This window comes from Rattus rattus, chromosome 2, assembly GCF_011064425.1.
Source record: "Rattus rattus isolate New Zealand chromosome 2, Rrattus_CSIRO_v1, whole genome shotgun sequence".
In the NCBI taxonomy this organism is placed as follows: Eukaryota; Metazoa; Chordata; class Mammalia; order Rodentia; family Muridae; genus Rattus; species Rattus rattus.
In genome coordinates, this window is record NC_046155.1 from 41332142 (window position 1) to 41355571 (window position 23430).

The following is a 23430-nucleotide window of genomic DNA, read 5'->3' on the forward strand; positions in this document are numbered from 1 at the left end:
GGTGTGAATTGGAAGCTAGTGTGAGAGCCTAGCCACAAAGGCCTCACTTGTTTGGAGGGCTTTTCAGGTTAGGGGTATTGCATGGTGATGCAATTCAACAATGATAAGAAAATCTAGACTGATTTCTGAGTTGTTTCCTGTTGTCTTCAAATTCAGTGCCCATCAAGGGGCATGTTGCTCAGCTGATAGACAGCTTGCTTGGCATGGACTTGATCCCCAGTGCTAGGCATGGGAGTGTTCACCTGTGATTTCACAACTCAGGATAAGGACAGAAGAATTAGAAGTTGAAGGTTATAAGGTAAGTTTGAGGCTAGCTGAGATATCTTGTCTCAGAAGAACTGGGGCTGGAGAGATGGCTCAACACTTAAGAGTTCTGGCTGCTCTTCCAGAGGACCTGAATTCAGCTCCTAGCACCACATGATGGGCCACAACTGCCTGTAACTTTGGTTCCAGGGGACCTGATACTGCCATCTTCTAGATTCCATAGGCACTAGGTGCACACATGGTATAGAAACATACGTGCAGGTAAAACACCCATATCCATAAAAACAAATTTAAAAATCCCCTGCTAGGATCTTCCTTTGATTTGTACTATGGTAGTCCACTTCACTGCCCTGGGACCTTTCCTGCCAATATCTTCCCTCAGTGTGTCAAGGAACACTTCAACACATCTCTTAAGACCTTGTTTGCACACAGGAGAAGAGTCACAACATTTCTCACATTTTAAAGAACTTTAATTGACTTTCTTAAAGCATTTTAGGGCTGGGGAGATGGCTCGAAAGATGCGGTTAAGAGTGTATATGGTTCTTGCAGAGGATCTGAGTTTAGTTCCCAGCACCCACATGCCTTAAAACCACTATAACTCCAGCTCCAGGATCTGATCTGATGCCCCTTCTGGGCACTTAATATCATGTGTACACACACACACACACACACACACACACACACACACACACACACACACACACACACACACATACACACACACATACACACGAGAGAGAGAGAGAGAGAGAGAGAGAGAGAGAGAGAGAGAGAGATACACATACAGAGGCTTACAAAGCTAAATCATTTTTAAAACTATTTTTGTTCATACTAAAGTTGATTAGGAAGTGCAGAGGTTCCCATGTACCCCACCCCCACCCCCATGTCATTCTGTGTCCCATGCTGTGTCTGTCACAACTGAGGAACCTGAGCTGCTGTATCATTAGGATCCAAGTCTGTAGCCTACACATGGGTCCCTCAGTGTTGTACATTCGATGGGTGTAGACAAGCATACGAGGGGGTATTCCCACACTAGGACACCATGTGGGGAGTTCACTGTCCTTCAAACCCCTGTTCCAGTCATTTACCCTATCTACCCCTAGCTCCAGCAACACTGGTCTTCTCCATTAATTCGTCTTTTTCAGATTTTGCCAGAACCCTACTGTTAGTAGCCTTTCAAAAGGTCGTCTATGGCCTGGGCATGGTGGCGCGTGCCTTTAATCCTAGAACTTGGGAGGCAGAGGCAGGCTGATCTCTGTGAGCTCTCGGCAAGCCTAGTCTACATAGCAGGGTCCGAGTGAGCCAGGGCTACAGACCAAGAGCCTGATTTTTAAAACCACAACCCTCTTTATTATCGCGTGTGTGTGCTCCTGTGTGAGTACCACAGCGCTCGAGTGGAGGTCAGAGGCAGCTTTCGGGGATTGGTCTTTTCCTTGCACCGTGGAACCAGAGATGGAGGCGAGCCGAACACTTGATGGTTTTCAGGTCTGTTAATGTTTCGAGGGCTGTGGGAAGGTGTGAATTGGAAGAGCTGTGGGAAGGTGTGAGCTGGGAAGATGTAATTGGACTTACAGTGACTCGAGTGCAGTAACCACAGTGGCTTTTTACAACTTATTCCTGACAACAGCCGAGTTTCGTGTACCTTCGAGTCTGCCTATGTCGTCTGCTGCATTCCGTTTTATTTTGTTTTATAGACAGAGCGCAGGTTGGCTTCAATCTGTTATATAGTTGGGGACATCCTTGATCTCCTAGCCCTCCTGCCTCTACCTCTGGAGGGCTGGGGTTTACTGCCTTATGTGGTGTTGGGGTTCAAACCCAGGGCTTTTGGGTGTAAGCTAAGGAAACATTCTTTCTACCAACCGACTACACACCCAGCCATGCATATCGTCTCCTGTCTTAGAGTTCGGAATAACACCTTGATACCTAGAGTTCAAAAACCCAGGGACTATTTTTATTTTCCTCAGCCGTAATTTAATCAAGAACCCGGGGGGCAGGTCTGCCGTCTGTCTGTCTGGACTTGGTATGGTGCACTTTGCTCTCCCTGTCCCTGGTTCACACATGCAGGTTCCCTCCACACATGGTCTGTGTTTACAGCACCCTTCGTTCACAATCCCTGGGGCTTCACCTTTCCCCTTTAACCCTGCAGGAATCCACAGCGCAGCCCTGCTCCGATACATTCCCAAGGTCAGCAATTGTCCTTGAGATGAAGGAAGGAAGCCCAACAGCTCAGCGCCGTGCACGGGATCCAACCTGGGAATGTCTCAGTGGCTTATGGTTCACTTTCAGGACGATGCTGGTGTGATTTTTGGCTTCCCTTCCTTGTGTTATTCTTAATGGAGAGCTGGCCTGAATTAACTCGTCTGACTGAGTTTATGGGCAGAATGAGCGACTGCGGCCACATCCTCCTGAAATACCCCTCCTAGGCTCATTGGATGCAGAACGCTTGCTTTTATCGGATGGCTTGGCTCTGTGCTGGCCAAGGACAAGGCTGACCCAGGCTTTGCCACCGCACAGTCATTCTGTTGGCCCTGTCTGGTCTCTTGTGATGGACAGTGACAGCCCAGGAGTGGGAGGTTTGGGTTCAGGATTTCCCTCACCCTGGGTAAGTTCCTTCCTGGCTAAGCCTTCAGCCTTCGTGTTTTTAAATAGTTTACGTGCAACATGGGCTGAGGACTGTGCTCTCCGTTGATTCTCCCCTTAAATGATGCCTGTAGAAAAAAAAAATTCCCCATCATGCGGTCTGACATATTTAGATCCTCGAAAATGTTTGCTGACTGTTAAGGAGCCACATGGCTCTACCAATTTAACTGTAAATATTTGAAGGGTCCCCAAGAGACACGCTACAGAGGACGCTCCCCCTCCATCCCTGCCCTTTTGGAGCGGGAGTCCAGGGATAGGAAGTGACATCACTCAGTCAGGGGCTCCTGCCTTCTTGCTTCACCTCCATCCTTGATACATCGCCTCTCCATCCAAACTGCAGTCCACGATACACCTGTGTTTCAGACAGCAGCAGGAAGAAGTTCACTGCCCTCCCATGCAAAGGGACATTTCGGCTGGCAGTCCCGAGCAACACACCTGCTTACTCTCTTGGGCCGGATCTTACACATGGATCACACGGGGCTGCCAGAGAGGTAGCAAATGGCGTCTCTAAGCTGAGCAGCGCTGGGAGGTTTGTAGGATTCTTTTCCTGAGGGAAAGGGACATCGTCAATGAATCAATTGGAATCCCTTTCCTCACTGGACCGCAGTTTCTCATCTATAGACATTGGCGGAGGGGTGCTTTGAGTGGCACTTGCTTTACTGTGCACTGCTGTTCTACTGTTCTATGCCATTTAGGACAGCTGCCACCCCTGACCCTGCCTATTAACCAGCAGTCACACCTGTCGGCACAGTGACCATCCCTGGGCATGCAGCATCACTCTTGTCTAGCTGCCCCTGGATGATGATACTTCTCGCTGCTGAGAAGCTACGGGACAAGCCATCCATGGGGAATATTTTTGCTACCCTCGACTCTGCGGTTCCTGGGTCTCAGTATTTTTCTCTGTCATATGGGTGAGGGTGGGGGAGAGGATGAGAATTCAGATGTGTACACGAGTCCTCCTTGGAGCCAGAGGGGAAGGAAATCATTGTATAGGTAAATAACAGGACATTATTAATTAATGTATCTCTTAGGGGAGAAAGAATGGAAGGAAGAGGCCAAGACAGTTTTCTAAGAAATGGGGGGAGGCATGAATTCAGAACACCTGGTCTCCGAGGTCGTTCACTGTGCCCTGGCATGAGGGATGAAGGGAGAAGCTGGCAATGCTCACCTTCATCTGTCATGATGCCCTCATTAGTGACTCCCTTGTCCATTGGCGGGACCTCATCAGTGGGACCCCCTGACCTTTGGGGTGGCAGATACTCTCCCTGGCAGACCTGATCAAAGAAGTGGAACCAGGAAGCCCCAGGACCTGGGCTAGAGCCCGTGGACTCTGCCTCCTCTCCTGCAGGTCTCAGCCCCCACCAGGGTGGGGAGCAGTTAGACGGAGCACGCTGTGTCTACTCACCGATGGAACCAGGGGCAGGATGTGTGAGTCACGGGACTCACACCGCCTGGATCTGAGGCTGGTTCTTACACTTCTTAATGGTGTGAACATTGGACACCTCCGTTTGACCTTCCTGTCTCGTTTGTTCGCCTCTCTTCGAAACGGAGATAATAATAGATGATTTTCACGGGGTCACCGTGCCCTGCAAATGCGACACTACTGGCAGGCTGTGAAGAACTGCGCTTGGTGCGCAATTCTGGTTGGTGTGCGCTGGCTCTCAGGAAATGCCGGCCGCCAACGATTTGAAGTAAGGTCTCTCTTTCCGTTCTTGTCTCTGGAGGTTCTGTATCTATAATGTGACTTACAGGGCTTATGGGGCCTTGCCTGAGGTAGCCAGCACAGGCAAGCAAATTTCCCGTTCTCTATCACCACAGGATGAAGAATGGGGCACCAAGGGAGGAAAGGAACAGCCTAGGATGGTCGCTCTGCCCAGAGCTGGTGGGATCTCTGGGCCATGATAGTAATGGAGGCAAGGGAGGGAAGTAGCTTCCCATGCAGGAAGCCTCGGAAAGTTCACTGGCGTTGGTGAGCAGGTTGCGCGAGGCCCGAGAGAACCCTGTGAGGAAGACAGAGAGGAATGGATTGGAGGATGGTCCAACCTAAGCCACGTAGCAAGCAGAGTCAAGAGAGACTCCACTCAGAGAGGCTACCTGAGCCCCAAGCTGCCTCAGTGGTGCCCATCATAGCTTGGAACCCAGAGTCACCTCCCTGTTACCTCCCCCCTGCCCCACCCCGTGTTAATATGCTGACACAGACACAGGGTTTTAGCTTTCCACTCTACATGTGAATGCATGCTGGGAGCTGGAGGGACAAGTTGACTCAGCTTCAAGGGAAATGTTGCAGGTAGCGATACTCAGGTCATGGTGGGGTCAGGGTAGGGGGATGCAGTTGGGGGTTAGAAGGCCAACTCTTAAGGGTCCGTAGGGTTAGTCTACAGCTCACTGTCTAGCCGTGCTTGTTGTGGGAGAAGTCATACACAGTACTGACGAAGCGGACCTTACTGGCTTCCAAGCACACAGCAAGGCTGACAGAGTCCCTGTGGAAGTCTGGCCCATCCCCTTCACACTCTCTCTTCTTGTCTGTCCTCATTCGGTGAGACTGGATGTGGGGAGAGAGGGAGGAAGAGTTGTCTGGGGACATTGGGGGATTTGAGTTGACATATTGGATCCAGAGTTAAGAGATCCCATGTTGGTTCTAGGGTATATTTAAGGAACATGACAGTGGCAGGGTTCATTAGATGTCAATGAGTAATGAGTATGAATTAATAATGCTAATAACCACGTCCTACAGTGCTGCTAGGAGCCAGACACTCGAGCCCTGTCTATAAGCTCTCCTTCATGCTTCCTAGTAACTGTATGAGGAAGCTACTCCTCATCCCATCTTGAAAAGGAACCCTGAACTAAGAGAAGAGCTGTCTATGGCTCGTTCTGTGGCCCCGAGACTCTTGAGCACGTCTCCCTGCTCCTTGATGTTATAACGGCTTTAATCTAGGTTATGTCACAGTAACAGAATCCGCCGGATTGAGGACATGACAAGTAATTCAGGCTCACCCACTATTCAGTCCACAGACCAGAGATAGAGCATTGAGCAGCACGGCTCCTGTTCTGGGATCTAGACAACAGCACGGGTTCCTGGAGTCGGGCAAACACCAGATCCTAGAACAAACAAGTTCATTACTCACAGGCAAATGAGGGGGTGCTGATGGGCTGCGGTTGACCTCACATGGACTGGAAGAGAAGAGCCATTTGTGCTGTGGTAACTGGAGTTGAAGCCTATTGATATCTGGGAGCAGGGCGGTGTAAAAACCTTACAGGTGAGGGCTGGGGAGGTGTGACAGGTGACAGGAAGCAGAAGGAGGGCCTTCGGTGAGAGATAGAGTCAGGCAGGGCCCGGGCTGGGAGTCTTTCCGTTGCTGGTAGGAAGCTTGGATTCTATTCTCAGGGCTGGTAGTGTAACTGTGTTGGTGGCTACTAGAGCAACACCGGCTGAAACAAACAAAAAGCTTGTTTTGCTCACTTGAGAAGAGGGCGGGAGCCACGTGGCTGTTGAGTCTGGTTCTGTGGTTTGTGGGACCGTCCTCTGGGCTTTCCGCTTGTGTTGTGTAAGCTGAGGCAGCTGTAGGTGTTAACGTCTGGACTCAAAGCAACTCCTGCTGGCCTCTTCTCAGCCCAAGTAGCTAACCACTCTGCAAGGACGGCTGGCAAAGGAAGCCAGTGTGCGCGCCAATGGGGGTGGGATTTTGCTGAGGTGGAAGGAAGGTACTCAGCTGGGTGTGTACTTTTGTGTGCCATCTAGGTTTCTATGTCCCTTCTGTGCCCGTATGATTAAATTGGCATTCGGCACACTGGCCCACAGGCAAAAAACCAGCTACCACCCAGTTTTGTGTGGCTTGAGAGCTAAGAATAATTTTCACATTTTAAAATGCAGAATGCAAAACAAGACAGCTTAGGCCTTCATCTAGGGCACTTGCTCCCTCTTGCTTTGGGCCTGTAAAACTTAAAAGTATTTGCTCTCTGGCCCTTTGGAAGAAAGGCTGGCTGGCCCCTGGCCTGCATTAATGGGTCTGGCTGAAGCTGAGGAAGACAGTGTTCAAGTATGAAACCCTCCTTGTCACTGCTGACATCTCTATTGTTTTAAGTACCTGCCGGTTGTCGGGCACAGGAGGGTACCACCCACTGTAAGCCCACCCTCTGCAGGACTCAGCAGTGTACAGCTCAGCCAGAGGATTGGATTAATGCTATCAGGGCACTATTTACCCGGAACAAATGATTTATTTAGCATCTAAATTTTAAATGGTGCCTCTGCTTCCCAAGAAGCTGTCTGGCTTAGAAAATTACCTATAATAAATGCGGGTAATAAATCCATTCTTTTGAACCTAAAGGAAGGTACCCAAGTTTTCTATGAAAAAAAAAAACCAAACTGTTCAGTTTCTCCTCATCCTTGCTAAATACATGTTGTGTTAATAATTAAAAACAATGCTTTGAATGGATGTTAAATTATCAGCTTGCCAAAATGCAATCAGCACTCTTATTTTCACAATTAATCACGTGACAAAAATAAATTCTGCTTGCTGGCTTCTCCCTAGAGAGTCCGTTCTGTGTTCCTAAATGATCCTAGGTCTGCAGCCCTCACTCAGCCCAGTGTTTGCAGGGGCTGGGCAGGGTTGGGGTAGGAGACATTTGGAGAGATGATCCTGGCACTTAGAGCTTTCAACTGTTAGAACTGGTTTGGTGTGGGGGGTCTTCTTCTCTCTCATTGACTACTGGGGTGCTTGGCCGTGGTTTTCACACCGTCTCCAGGGCCACCCTTCTCTCAGACTCTCTAGGTTCTAGCTCACTTTGTGTTTGCTTAGTGACCAAGAACTTTATATCCTAAGGAGTGGTCAGCTTTGGTTTTCTTGCCACAGCTGGGTGTCTAAAAGCACCCCGGAGGCTTTGGAGGTACAGGACCTAGTCAAGGAAGAGGGTACCTGGAAGAGCAGGCTGGGGCTGCATTCTGAGGGATTTTGAATGCTCCCCCTAAAGGAAGCCTTACTGTGATAGTGAAGCATGCTAGGACGTTACAGTCACAAAGTCTTCCAGCCAAGCGGCATCCCCTATAGCTGGTGGATTTTTTTTTTAAATCTGGGTCTCTAGTACCCGATGACTCCCTCTGAGGTTCTCTCCGTGCAGGAGAGGAACACCCTGACAATATGCCATGCCACCCCGCCTGTCTGAAGATCACATTGAATAACTTCCCTCCTTCCTATTGCCTGTGCCACACCTCCTAATTTAAGAGCAGAATTCATTAGCACCTGCTTCACACACTTTGGGCACTCCAAGCCATGAGGATATATCCTTGGAGCCTTTCTGAATCACTTTGCAGAGATATCTGCACTCAGGCCTGGGCACGCAGTGGGTGTGCAGGGGCCTACCCATCAGCCAACGGTACATTAGGACAAAGGTGGACACAGGGTCCCTTCTTGTCTTCAATGCTATTGCGTACGAACATGAGGTTTGTTACGGCTCCTACAATCATGTTGGGTAAAGCCCAAATAATGTCAGAGCAAGATAACCCAGCTCTGATTTTGTTGGGCCACAGGACTAACACAATCTGTAAGTCTCTTGCCTCCACACTTTATCTTTTTAATAAAGTTTTATCTTGTTTAATTTGTGAAAGTCTTATTGCTTATGTGCACACGTGTGTGTTTGTGGGGTGGGGGTGGGGTGCATTGCCACTGTGCTGGTGTGGAGGTCAGGAGGTAACTCGCTGTGTCAGTCCTCATCTGCACCTCTATGTGGATTCTAGGGACTGAACTCAGGCTGTCAGGCCCGTGACATCAGGTGACAGGCACCTTTACTTGATGGGCCATTTCACTGGCCCCTCCACACTTCTTACAGGAATCAATGTGTGCTTTACTAGGTCAGTGGTTTCTGGCAGCCCAAACCTTCCCCCACATGCTTGCCCTTAAAGAGTTCCCACGGCCACTGAAGAGTTAAGGAGCACAAGGTCACACCTCATGGCTGTGGTAGACAGTTTAGCATTTAGCATCAACCACATTGATGCAGCCTTGGGAAAGGAGAACGAGGTCAGCAAAAGGGAGGGGAGGCCCCAGTTTGGGCTCACAGAGAAGGCCATCTGTCAAATAAAGGCACATGGGTGATGGATTATTCCTGAGGCATGAGCCACTTGGGGGACCCTGTCTGCAGCCACACATCTAGCACGCGTTCTCAGTCAGCCGAAGGACCCTTCTGTGTGTTCGGGTTAATGCACAGTGAGAAACTCTGGTGAGATCTTTCTTCAGCAAGGTAGGGAGATGGTAAAGTGCCCGCTCCCCAGGCCTGGGGATCCAGAACCATGAAAAGCTGATCATGGGTGTGCGACTATAACTCCAGCCTTATAATGCAACATGTATAATTCAAAACAAAAATAAATATCTTCAAAAATGTGGGTAGTGATTAGAGACAGACATTCCACATCGACCTTAGGCCTCTACACACACAAGTACTCAGGTACATGTGCCCATCCACATTCACATAAGAACACATGTACCCACATCCACAGTGATGTGCACACCACACACACACACACACACACACACACACACACACACACACACACACACACACACGGGTACACACATGAACACACAACATGTCCAGAGTCTTTCTTCTGGCTGTTTCTGATACTTCTTGCTTGTTCTATGTCATGTAGAACTTGACCCCTGGACACAGACTTCTGCCTTTAGACTGATCCTGAGCTGGGCCACAGACTTCTTCCTGTCTGTAAATTTGAACTCCCTGGTCTTGCAGCTCCAGAGGTGTCATTTGGACCTTCCTCCTGCGCCCTGTGAGGACAAAGCCTCTCTGCTGATAGACGAGTTCTAGGTGACATGAACTGGGCTCTCCCACCTCTGCCCCACGGCGCACCGGCAAGAGTGTGAACTTGTTCCATTCCTTGCGACAAATGAGATGGGAGACTGAAGCTTCGTGTCTGGTCTCTCCATCTCGTGGGGATTTCACACGTGCTGGCTTGAACAGGTCATCGTGATCTCTGGCGTTTGAGTTAGCTTGCTGTCAGAAAAGCACGCTCAGACTTGCCACGGCTGCCCAGTAACCACAGCGGCAAACGGCCACAAGGTCTTCATAGAACTTTGGTATTTACACTTCTCCATCTTGTGCTTCTTCTTGCCATCGCCCCTGCCCCTCCCCCTTCCTGTGTGCATGCTGCACATGTGGGGGCCAGAAGTCTATGTGGAGCGTCTTCCTCTGCCATTTTCCTCTTTGTTCAAAATTAATTAGTTAATTTTGTGTTGTATGCATGTCGTGGGTGCTTGTGGAAGTCAGAGGATGACTTGTACGGCTCTCACTTCCTCCCGTCCACCATTTAGGTTTTAGGCCAGCCTTTACCCACTGAGCTATTTCACTGGCCTTCTTCCTTCTGAGACAGGCTGTCTCACTGAATCGAGCTTATCAATTCAGCCAGGCTGGCTGGCCCTGGTTAGAAAGCCCGGGGCTGGATACGCCTGTCTCTACCTCCTGCTCTGAGATTATAGGGGAGCACCACTCTGCCTGGCTCTTTCCATGGGGGCTGTGGATCCAAACCCAGGTCCTTGAGCTGCGGGTGTATTACTGAGGGAGCCATCTCCCAAGCTCCACCTTCACAAACCTTGACTTGTAGATCTGCACGAAGCTCTTAACCACACCCCCCAACCCCCACCGCCCTTCAACGATGTTTTCTTTGTCTATCCAGATGAAATTTCCATAAACTCCACAAATCTTTAAATGTACCAGATCATTTAGAACTTTTTCTGTACGGAGACGTCCGTGTGAACAGCATCGAGATTAGAGTGTGGAACATTTCCGTTGCTCTGGAAGCTTCCTTATACCCCTTCTCAACAGCACGAGGCCCCTGCCTCCCACGAGACCAGCTGGTCCCAGGAAATCTTCACACGGCGTGACGTCACACAGCACAGGCTCCCCTTCGTTCCTGACCAGTGTCAGACATGCTTGCACTGCCACACTCTTTCCATGGGACATCACCAGTAACTAACAATCTGGTTTTTGCTCTCCAAAATGGGCAGAACCCTTAGATGCGGCTTTTCTAGCAGAAATATGGCCAGGGGAGCCAGCTGTGGCTCTGCTATCTCTCGCTGTTGTTATTCTTGAGGAGTTGGGACAGGTAGAAGTCTGGACAAAGCCTGGCCGAGAACAAATGGAGAATCCCTTCTCCACTTCATAGCAAGAAGTGAACCAAACTGGAGACTCAAGAGAGGCTGCAGTGTAATGGACTCATCGACAGTCCAGGGATTCTGAAAGTACGTGAGATCAGGGGGTGGTGAGTTAGTCGGTAGCCTTGGCCTCCACTGAGAATGCAGGTGAGACCTGAGGCAGGACTTACCAACTGACCAGGTTGGCCTCAGGCACAGTCATCATCTCTCCATAGAGTGTCCCTTTCACCGCATGTATTTGTTTTCTGGGAAACCCCCTGTCCTCAGAATGACACAGCATCCCCTGTTCTAAGAGTACAGAGTAGACTTCCCCAGAAAGTTCCCCAGGTGATGTCAAAATCACACAAGTACAAGGATTACGACGAAGAGGAGGCTGGGGTTTAGAAGTTAGGGTTAGATGTAAACCATGTTTTAGGGCCAAGCTGGGGACCCGATGCCACCATCTGCTTCCCTGGTGGAGCCTTGCTCTGAGCACCTCCCTTTGGCACACTCCTACCAGGCAAAGGGCATGAGACTCACCTTCTCCAGGCTTCCTGCCCCTGCACCTGGAGGAAAGGTCACCATTGCCTTTGCCAACACTCATCATCGCCTGGAGTCTTTGAACTGCTACCCAGGCAGGGGGCCAAATCCTGGGTGGGACAGTGGCAGCTGGCAGGTAAGAACCATCTTGCCTCCTTCTCAGACAGGTGGCTTGACAGTTGCTGGGTCCGGGCCAGGACACTGGGATCTTGGCTCTGTGCTTTCAGAGATGAGGACTTAGAGACTTGTATGAAGGGAACGTGCTTTCCTGAGTTGGAGGGGCAGAGACAGGGTGGGGGTCTTGGGCTATGAGAGTCGGGGTGGTACACAGGACTTGGGGATACCAGAGAAGGATCTACAGAGTGGGGGTGTACCTAGGAAGATCCCCCTGCAGTCCTTGGGGTCACACCCAAGGCTACCACATATTAGCAAAGCACCCAACCAAGGAGCTGCACACCCAGCTCCAGGAGGCACTTACTCTTAGGGTGGAGAGTGGACTCAGGTCCTAAAGTTACCATGAGAGTGAGTGAACGTCTACTGAGAGGACAGTGCTGGGGAAGGAGAATGCAGGGGCCCTGAGCTCCTGGGTGTTGGTTGCTGCCTGCCCCACACTGAGAAGTGCTGGGACCACAGGTAGAGGACAAGAGGGTAGAGCATAGGGGACACCTGAGGACACTCAGAGGAGACCCTAGGTTCTCAAGCTGACCACGCATGTTAGGCCCTAGGCAGCTTAAGAAATTTTATCATGTCTGCTCTAAACACTGAGCCTCCAATTAAGTATTCTGGGGTGCAGCCCGGTTGCTGCAGCTTTTTGACGCTGCCTGGAGATTTGAATGCACAGTGATGTTTGCCAACTTACAGACTTTTCTTTTTTAAAAAGGCTTATTTATTTTAATAGCATGTGAATGTTTGCCTTCATGCATGTATGCACAGCACATGCATGCCAGTGCCCACAGAGGCCAGAAGAGGGCATTGGCTCCTCTGGAAGTAGAGTTGTAGGCAGTCGTGAGCCACAGTGTGGGTGCTGGGAACTGAACCTGGGTCCCCTGCAAGAGCAGCCAATGCTCTTAAACATAGAGCCATCTCTCCAGCCTCAGACCTCAGTCTTGAAGGAGCAGGGTGGGCGTGTGCCTCCCTGGTTTTTCCAGCCTTTTAACTGAGGGCCCGAGATAGAAATGTCTGTGGCAGAACCACAGAGCAGGCCACACGGAGGAGGGAACTGGAGCACGGAAGGAAGATGACAGTCAAGATTCTTGTCTGCGCCTGCTGAACCTTGTTTGCTACCTAAGAGTCAACTCTGAGGGGCTACAGCCTCTGGCTCGGTTGACAGACAGGTGTCCGAGTTGCTAGGTTGGGAACATTGCGGGCGACCTACAGCTGAGAAACCATGGAGGCTCGCCTGATGTGCACTTGTGAGAAGCTGGTGAGAAATGAAGGTTAAGACTGTGGCCTGCAGACTAGACTCACAGACCTTTTCTATATTTAGTTCTTTATTAGTATATATTAATTAGCTGTACAGTGGGTTTCATATGATAGTTTCAGGTATGTATATAACATATTTTGATTATATCCCGTCTCCCTTTCCCGTCCCCCTCCTTTCTAGCCTCCCACTTTGTTTTCATGGATGCTTTTGTTTTAATGATCCAGAGTTTCATGAAGGTTACCTACAGGAGCATGGTTGAGGTTACTTAGAGTTTGGGCACTTTGCCAGTGGCTACACCACCAAAGAATGTCTCCTCTTTCCCAGTAACCATTGACTTTGCACAATCCATAGGGAGGACCAGGGACCTATGGACCCCCAAGCCCCATTAGAGGCAATCTGTGCAGGTAATGGTGGCTGCTTTGGCGTGAAGAATGTTACAGTAATGTCATGCGTTCCACACCACTCCCTGTCCTCCCTTCTGCTCTTATATTCTTTTGGGTCCCCTGTTCTGTGATGTTCTCTGAGCTGTGAAGTGGGTGATGGAAATTGTCCCTTTATGGCTGAGCATTCTACCAACGGATGGTGTTTCTAACGTCAGCTTCCGTATGTGAGGGGAGACCCGTCCTTGCAAATACATCAACATGGCCTCTCATAACTGTGTGTCCTCACACATACACACACATGTGAATACATGCCACAGTTCTTCTAATGGGGCTATCACACCGAATGAAAGATGCACAGAAGGGACAGACACAGGAGACGGTTCAATCATTGCCCTGGAGTGTGGCTGACAAGAGAGACTTGGTGGGGAGCCAGCCCCAGCATCCTTGACAGATCCCAGCATCCTGACAGATATCAAATTACACAAGAACAGACCGCAGAGGTTTCTGAAGATGGGGGCGGGAGGGCATTTAAGGTGAGGCGAGGAAGGTGCTGAAAGTTGTACATAACGGTTACATGGAACAGTTGTCACGCTGGTTTCCAAAGCCGGTGGCACTGCTGAGTGGCTTTCTGCTGTGGCAGCAAAAGTCTGTTTTATTTTCGCTGAGGTGGGTTTCTGTTCTCACAGGGAAGTTCCTGCAGGAGCAGTGGGGCACAAGGAGAGCACTGACTTTGGCTGGGATGCCTGATCCAGGCTGGGACATTCCTCATGGCTATTTCTAAGCTGCTTCGCCTTGGGTAAGGGGCTTCACTTGAGTCCTGATGTCCAAACGTGTGTGTCAGGAGGCTTTGTCTAGCCATGAATAAGGGATGGGATTGGGTTTATCATCCACATCCCAACATTTAAAAAAACAAGCAGACAGCATTCTTGGGGGAATGGTTTTCAAGATACAGGACCCAAGCGTTAAGATTCAAGATTCTGGACCTCAGAGGGTTATGGTTGTCCTGGCTTACTGCCTGTCCCAGAGGAGCGAACAGGCCAGGCGAGAAGCAGAAGGCTACCACTGGGATGTCCTTATACACTGTCAGGTGTGCAGCTTGAGGGTAGGCAGTGAGAGAAGCTATGCAGACCATAAACTCTAAAGCACTAATAGCAGAAGTCTAACTGATCATTTGATGAAGGTATTGGAAATAGCCTTTGATGAGGCAAAAGGGGTAGGGGGTGGGGACTAGAGAACAACCAGTAGAACGCAGTTAACTTCAAACCCAGTCACAGCAACGATCACATCAGTCGGAAGGAGTCAGAGACCAGTCATAGACAGTCATCTTGCAGTCAGTGATGTGCCACCTTGCAGATACACAGAGCCACGCCTATGCTCAAGGTACAATGGCAAAGAAAGGTACTGTCACCAACACTGGTCAAGAGGATGCTAGAGGAGCTGAACGCATATCCAGTGTATTTAAGAACAAAGGAGATTAGCCCCTAGGTCTACATCTCTAATCTCCAATCCATGCCTGTTCCTTAGGGAACATCAGTCCATGCCTTGTGGGACTTGGGAGAGTGCCAAGTGTGGTGATACCTAGGAAACAGCTCCTGGATGGTAAGCCGAGAGGCGTAATTGGAGCCTAATGATTAGAAGTGGAATCATTGAACTGTTATGAATCAGATTGTTAGGTCTGGACTGTTAGACCTGGCTATCAAGAAGAAATCTCGCAGGGAGAAGATTTGCCTAGAGAAACAAACGTGGAAAGGTAAACTTTGCTAGGAGAACCCGCTGTAGGCTGTGGGAAGGCTCAGTGGCTACAGCATTTGCTGTGTGAGCATGAAGATCTGAGCTCGGATCCCCAGTGCCCGCATAAAATCCTGGGGCAAAGGCTCACACCTGTAACCCTACAGCTTGGGGCAGGATAAGAGGTAGATCCAGGGGGCTCTCTGGCTAGCCAGCCAGCCTTGTGGAAACAGGGAACCACAGGTCCAGTGAGAGACCCTGTCTCAAAATGAGGTGGAGAGCAGTCATGGAAGTCACTAGAAGTCAAACTCCTGATATAGCTGTCTCCTGAGAGGCACAGCCAGAGCATGTCAAATACAGAGGCGAATGCCAGTGGCAAACCACTGAACTGAGAACTGAACCCCCATTGGAGGAATTAGAGAAAGGATTGAAGGAGACAAAGGGGCTTGCAACCCCGTAAGAACAACAATGACAACCAATCAGAACTCCCAAGAACAAAACTGCTACCCAAAGAGTACACATGGAGGGACCCATGGCCCCAGCTGCATATGTAGCAGAGGATGGTCCTGTTGGGCACCAATGGAAGGAGAAGCCCTTGGTCCTGCCAAGGCTAGACCCCCCCTCCCAGTGTAGGGGAATGGGGGGGGGCTGAAAGTGGGGTGGTTGGGGAGGGGAACACCCTTATAGAAGAAGGGAGAGGGACGGGATAGGGGGTTTATGTCTGGGAAACCGGGAAAGGGAATAACAGCTGAAATGTAAAAAAGAAAAAAAATCTAATAAAAAAATCAACCTCTGTTCTACACATGTGCGTGCACATGCGCACACACAGATAAACATACCTGTACACACATGTATATTACACATATGTGTATACATACACACAGGGATAAACACACCTGCACACAAATGTGCACAACACACACATGTACACACACACACACACACACACACACACACAGAGATAAACTCCGCAACCTAATTTGCTTCCCCTTTTAATGACTTTATCTATTGTGACCATTTCAGATAGAGTTAGTCATTCTCTGTGACAATATTTTGGCTTTAGCATAATGTGTTCAAGACTCACCCATGTTTTAGCATGTGCTAGTTAGTCTTTCATTCCTTTCTTTGGTCAAGTAATAATCCATTTTGTGATATGCCACAGTTTCATTAGCCATTGATGGACTTTTTTTTTTTTCTACCTCTTGGTTGTTGCCGATGTCGCTGTATGTGTGTGAGCAACTGCCTCTCTGAGTATCTTGGTGACAGTTCTTCTGAGCATAAACCAAGCAATACAGTTGCTGGGTCATATACCAATTCTGCCCCACTGATTTACACAGTAGCTATCTCTTGTTATCTAATGTAAATGTATCAGTAGTATGCGTGTGTGTGTGTGTGTGTGTGTGTGTGTGTGTGTGTGTGTGTGTGTGCCTGAAGTGTGTACAAGGGCAGGCAAATGTGTGCCGGGGCACAGGTGGGCAGGCCCGAGGACGACTCTCCAGAGTCAGTTCTCTTTTCCCACCATGGATTCCAGAGGGAACTCAGGTCATTAATTAGACTTGTACAATAAGCATTTTTTTACCCACTAAAGCCCCTCTTCTCATTGGCCTGCTCTCTTTAATTTTTAAGACTATATTATTCTGAATGAAAAGATGATCTAGTATAGAAAATTGAAAATTATTGAAAACTTAAAAAAAAAAAAAAAGAAACTGTTTCAAAAGTAATTTGGCTGGATGTGGCAGCCCATGCCTGTAATTCCAGCACTCAGGAGGGGGATGCAGTAGAATTGTGGTTTTTGAGGTCAGGCCCCTGATACAGTGAAACCTTGTTTCATAACCAGGTAATTGTAACAAGGCTGTAACTCTGTGGTAGAGAACTTGCCCAGCATCCCGGGTCCTAGATTAGATTCCCAGCACTGTGAAAGGGGAGAGGTTTTAATTAAAAAAATACACAACTCTCTCTCTCTCTCTCTCTCTCTCTCTCTCTCTCTCTCTCTCTCTCCACATGATTATTGTAACAATTCAAATAAAGACATTTCTATGGACAAAAGACTTTTTATTTCTTCCTCTTCTCTCTCTGGGGCTGGCTTACTTTTATTTACCCTTTAGTGAGAGCATTTAAAAATTTTGTAGTATCCTTGGGTGATGTCGTGGTGCACACCTTTAATCTCAGCACTCAGAAAGCTGAGGCAGCTGGATTTCTGTGAGTTCCAGGACAGTAAGGACTATGTCGATAGGCTCTGTCTCAAAAAACAAAACAAAATAAATTGAGAAATTTGATATTTACTGTGATCGTGGTTGCAGTACTGAGGATTCGGTGTACTGCCTCTTGTACTAGGCAGGTGCTCTACCAGTGAGCTAAATCCCTGCCCTACTGTGTGCCTTTCCATACATTTTCTGCACATCAGTATCATTTTGAATATTTTCATATAAATATGTGACACTACCAATATCTCCTTGCTTTGAAACTGCTCTATTCATTTCTTATGAATTTCCATCGTTCTAGAGAGCATCTTACAACCAGGCTGAGGGTCCCCACCCTTAGATCTGAGATCTGTCTGGATTCCATTTAATGAAGTGTGACGGTCTGGTCCTCAGACTGCATGCACATAGCTGCCTTTGGGTATGGGATAATGAATATAGTATATGAATACATTATAAGTTTTCTTTCATCTGCATACACTGAGTCTTTGTAAAAAATGATCACGAATTACTTATTATAATAAGAAATAAAGAAGCAGTCTAGAACCGAGGGCCTGCAGGCTCTGTGCCCAGCCGGTCCCTTAATTTAGCACTTGCTTCAGTCTTCCTCCCTGCATAATGAGTTGTTTATGTGTTTGCCTCCCTCGGGGGTGGTTGGGCCGGCTTATTCATCTCTCTGCCCTCCCTGCCTCTTCCCACAGAGCTGAGCCCAGGGCCAGGCACAGCAGGCTAGCTGAGTGGCAGGCTACCCCTCTAGCTTGCATGGAGGCTACAAAAGACAGGGTGGGTTCTAAACGCCCTCATCTGAGACTCACAAAAGGGCGTTATGGGTATAGAGTCTTGACCCTAGAGGCAGGCCTTGGGTGGTCATGCTCTGCCTGGATATGGGGGTCGGGGAGGCGTCTACCCTCCCTGGGATGTTTGATCTGAATACAGGTGCATTTGTTCCTGGTGGCTTCAGCCAGGGGTAGCAGGCTGCACCCAGCTGAGATAGTAATTAGCAACTGCCAAGAGGGGGAAGGAAGCAGGGATGCTGGGGGCCCTGTCTCCCTTTCTAGAGAGATATAAATAGCTGGTCTCTGGGCGGAGGTGGAGAGCTGTACACTCGGGAATCGGGAATCGAGGTGCGAACTGCCAGTGTGGGGAGCTGGGGTGCAGGCTGCCTTCTTGGGCATGTCTGTCAGTCTGGGTGGGAAAACCTCCAGGGAAATGGTACTGAGGAAATGGGCAGAGGTCTGTGCCTATAAAACGCCTGGCAAAGGCTCTTCTTCCCCAGCTTCGGGTTTCCCATCTGTGCCCACAGACTGGCCTGCCAGGACTCATGTTCCTGCCGACCTCAGATTGCTATTGGGGACACAAAGACCAGCCAATGCAGGTCCCATCCTCCTACCTACCCTTCTACAAGGAGGAGGCTGCTGGGGGTCAGTGGGAGCCCAGAAATCCACGCTATTTATAGCATTTCTTCTGGCACATTCTCCGAGGTACTTACTGGGCAGCGTGTGTCTGACTCATCTGAAAACACTTTATAAATAACCCGGCCGGGTTTGGTGGCACAGGCTGTCCACCCAGAGCCTGACTTTAAGCACCCAGGCTTGCTAGCTGTCCTCTACAGAGTGCCTCTTCTCAGGTGCAGCTGGAATGCCGGCAAGAACTGTGACAGCCCTGGAAGGGGTGCCTACATAGCAGGTCAGGTCTTCCCAGGCAAGGTGTCAACACCTCAGCTTTCTACTGGGAGCCCCAGGGCTTCCTAACTAGGCAAACTGAGCTAGTATGGGCTAAGTTTTCTGGGTGACCTAGAACGACTCTTTCCGCTGAGGACTCAGAACCTCGCTTGGTAAGAGGCGAGTGGCAGAGTGTGGAGAGCAACAAGGCCCTGTCTGGATAGTCAGTTCTGAGTCTCCTCTGCAGGTACAGGTTGGCATTCCTAAATTAGACTCCAGGGTATTTACCCAGTCCCCGCCTGTCCGAGATGTACCGGAAACATATTTTAGTAAGGCTTGGCCAGCTGGTTGGCTTTTTGTTTGGGGCCATTGCAGATCAGTCAACACTCAAGGGAGACGTTTGAGGTTTCCCCTTCAGGGCACCCCTGAAGCACACCTGGGGTGGGATGCGTGGTAAGGAGGGGGCGTGCTAGGTCAGCACTGTGTTTGCGGTTTACGCTGTCTCCAGCTCTTTCAGAATTCACAGGGGAAGATGTAGTCTGGCCAGCATATATGTGAAGATAGCAATATATGGTTCCAGTCACTTGGCTATACCATGGGGAAGAGGAGGAGCAGGCCTTGGTCTAGGGTCTGGTGACTCTAACCACACGGGGACCCCTCAGTGCCACACTCTTCCCTTAAGGGCATCAGCTCCAATTCTTAGTTAGTTCTTTCTCAAGACAGGGTCTCATTTATATAGCCCAGGATGATCTAGAATTCACTGTGTGGCCCAGGCTGGCCTCCAGCTCACGATCCTCCTGCCTCAGTCTCCCGAGTGCTGGGATTAGGGGCACATGTCACCACACCTGACTCTCGAGTGCCATTCTCCTAAAGTGTGTGGCACTTGTGTGCCCAAGGGTTGGAATGTATCTGCCCAAGGTCCGGGCATGTGCCCCAATGAACACGAAGGCATGTGTGAATTGGAATGAAACTACACCGGAGAAATGTGAAGAAACCTAGAATAGTCCCGCAGGACCTGAACCTGAGACCTGCCGGTCTGGGAAAACCGAGGCAAATACGCTGTGACCCCAGCCTTGAGCTCTCGTTGTGTGGGAGGCTGGCAGTGGGACGGTGTAATACTCCCTGTTTCTGGGGTGGATTGCTGTGTTTGAGCTATGGGGGAAGGGTCCCAAGAAACAGCGCTCCAGGGGTCTGTCTCTCAGAGGCTGTTGGGATGAGTGCAGGAGCTGGATATGGGAGAAAAAAATGTTCTCAGGACTGAGGCAGCATTTGTGAAAAGCTCCTACGGTGGGAAACATGAGTTGGGGAAGTGGAGATGTTTTCTGAGAGGGTGGGGTCCATGAAAACTGCGTGGCTGGAGAGGTGAGACGGGTCAGTTTGGAAGGGTGGATAGAAGTGTTTCTTTCTGACCTTCACCGAGCCTCAGTTTCCTTAGCTGAAAAATGGGAAGAATAAGCCCCCCTCCGCCGCAGGGCTGTGGGATTTAAAATGGATAACGACAGTAAACAGGCACCTCGAGTGAGGTGCCATCCAAACCGGGCGCTGCTATTGAATAAGGGGTCGTAGTTTCTTCCTGCCTCTTCCCAACACTGTAGCAAGAGGGAGAGTTAGGCATATGGTGGTCGTGTCCCTCCTCTGTTCACAAGTCTCCAGGGCATTCTTGTTCCGGTCCCCGTGTGTCTGCTGCTCCTGTTCCTCTCTGCTCGGTTCGCCACACTGGCCTCTTTGCTATACCTGAACTCCTGCCTTGGGGCCTTTCATTTGCTGTTTTCTTTGCCTCTGGCCGTGCTATCAAAAATGAACTTTAGGTGAAGCAGATGCACTTCCGGCACGCCTCGGCTTCTTTCTTTCCTGCCTTTGCTCAGCTCTCTCCCCTTTTAATGCATTATTATTATTATTATTATTATTATTATTATTATTACTACTACTACTACCACTACTACTATTATTAATTGCATGTCTCTCCCACTAGAATAAAAGACCCAGGAGGCAGGACTTTTTGTCTACTTTGTGTCTCACTCTATCCCTATCAGAGCTGGTGTTTGGGAATGCTGGTTATTATTTCTGAATTATTTCTGGAACCCAGAGGATAGGTTGAACCATCTTCTCTTACTGCATAGGGCTGGCCCCTTAGGGCCCTAAGGCATCTCCGTCACTTTGGGACAGCATTTCCTCCAGGCTCCGTATCATCACAGGAGCTCTGGAGCTGCAGGCAGCAAGCCGACAGCCTCCTCCCCTGCAGATATTCCTGATGGCTTCAGAACACAGCCCCTCCACTCCCTCCAGGCTCACTGAGTCCTGGGGGTGGTGCCTGGCAGCCTGTGCACCATCTCATTCCTGAGGAATTTCCCCAGATCCCAAAGCCTCTGAGGGCCCCGGGAGCCTCCGCCTGGGTGGCCTGCCTCAGATGCCGGGAGCAGGGCTGCAGCTGAGGCTGCCCCTGCAGCTGGATCTCTGGGGGGAACACTCTGGCCAAGCCTTCCACCTTACGCACCCCCTTTCTGGAGCTGCTTTTTTCCAGACCTCTCTCTGGGCTGTGTCCAAGCATGAAACGCAGTCCTGTGGTCCCTCTGACTGCACCACCCAGTTGCTGGTGTCCCTGAGTTCCTTCTCCTCCCAAGAGTTCCAGTCTCCGCACCCATCAAACCCCCCAAAGCCCACATTCCATAGGCTTATGGTCTGACCTGTTGGAGTGTCTGTTTTCTGACACATTCCCGGAGTCCTGTGTTGCCTCTGGAAGCTTTAAGAGACCCAGTGCTTCCATATAAGGCGTGGCCAGTTGAGCTGCAGGCCTGTGAGGCAACATTTAGAGAGGCTGGCATGGGGTGGGGGGAGAAGGAGACTTAGATTCATGAACCGGCACTTGGATCCCAACTTTATGCTTAGCTGACCCATCCAGTAACTCCCTTGCTCACCTATAAAACAGGTATAGTAGAGATGTCCCTACCTAGGCCATAGGATTCAGTGAAACACTGTGTCTGAGGCCTTAGCTAGGCCCGGCCCGGAGCAAGGGCTCAGCAAAGGCAGGTAGCAGTAGGATGCGAGCCTTGGCTTCCCCTGAGAACTGAGCTTTCATTGGGTGACCCAGTGCTGTGCCTGCAGGACTTTAGAACCTGCCAGGGGCACAAAGCAGGCACCCCTCTCTCTAAGCCTAACTATAGCTCATTATAATGAGTCTATTCCTTCCTTCTGACCAACCAGGGTCCCGGTGAAGAGGCTCTGGGAGAGATCCCTGCCCACATTGGGTAAGTCCTTCTGGTACTTACCTATTCCAGTTTTCCAGAGACCCCTAGAGCATCCTGAGTTACTGCTGTCCTGGATATAAGCTACTCTGGAAAGGGAGACATCCAGATGTGTGTGAGCAGCTGTGGGGAGAATTTGCAGACAGAGAGTCAGGTCCAGGAGAGCCTTTCGGAACTCGAGGCTTACACTCCATTAATAAGAGACAACCTGAGGACCAGAGACCTAGGGAGTTTTATATTCCACAAATCTTGTCGGAGTGTAAGCCAGGTCTTGAGCCTGGGTCCCTGCTGCTCCTCTGGGGTTCTCTCCCTTGGTCCCTTACTCCCCAGTGTGCTGGTAATATAGGGCAAGCCCAATTCTCACTTCCTGTTTCTGGGTTTTGACCTGTACCCCTATTCTCAACTAGTTAGGGAAGTCACAGGAGCCACGGATGCTGTGGGATGAAGAGAGTAAGGTTTGTCTCTGAGTCCAAGTGAGCCCGTGATGTGAATCCTCCATGGCCTGTGCCCACTCTGTCCCTGCTGTCCCCGGGCAGTCACAGTCTCCCCAGCTCTGTTTTCTAACCACCATTCTCACCACGGAGAGCTCCCTCCTAACCCCACCGGAGAGGGCAGGCCTGTGAACCGGCTCTCACCCCGTTTGGTAATTTGATCACAGTGCTTTTGGGATCCTGGCCTCTTACATTTTTTTTGAAGGCCATGGCCTCTCTGATGTGTATCTGGAAAAGTTCAGAGGTCAGGTCAGTTTTAGAACTTGGGGTCACCTGTGTTCCCAGCGGAGCTCAGAGAGCAGGTCTGTCTGCTGCGGACCCTTAGCTGCTGTGGTGTCCTCCCCTGCAGGCAGGCCTGACTTCTCCTCATCACCCTGCCCAGTCACACTCCTACCTACCATGAAACCTGACAGAGAGGGGCTTATCTCTGAAATCTTAATAGTACTTTTCTCTTTTCAGTACTAGAGATGGAGCCCGGGTCTCCTCACGTGCTGAGAAAATGCTCTGCTCCTGAGCTACATCCCGGGCCCCAAAGATAATTTTAAGCTAAGGGTGGCTCTTTCGGAGAGCATTTTGCACAGAGGCCTAAATGAAAGCCTGTCTCTGTAGGAGATGGGGCCTGGACCTGAGGCCAAGGGCCCTGCTGTCCACTGGACCAGCAGAAGGCTACAGTTTGCTTGGTTTCCACTGCCTTGAGAATAAAGGAGAGGAAGAGGTGGACCTGCCTG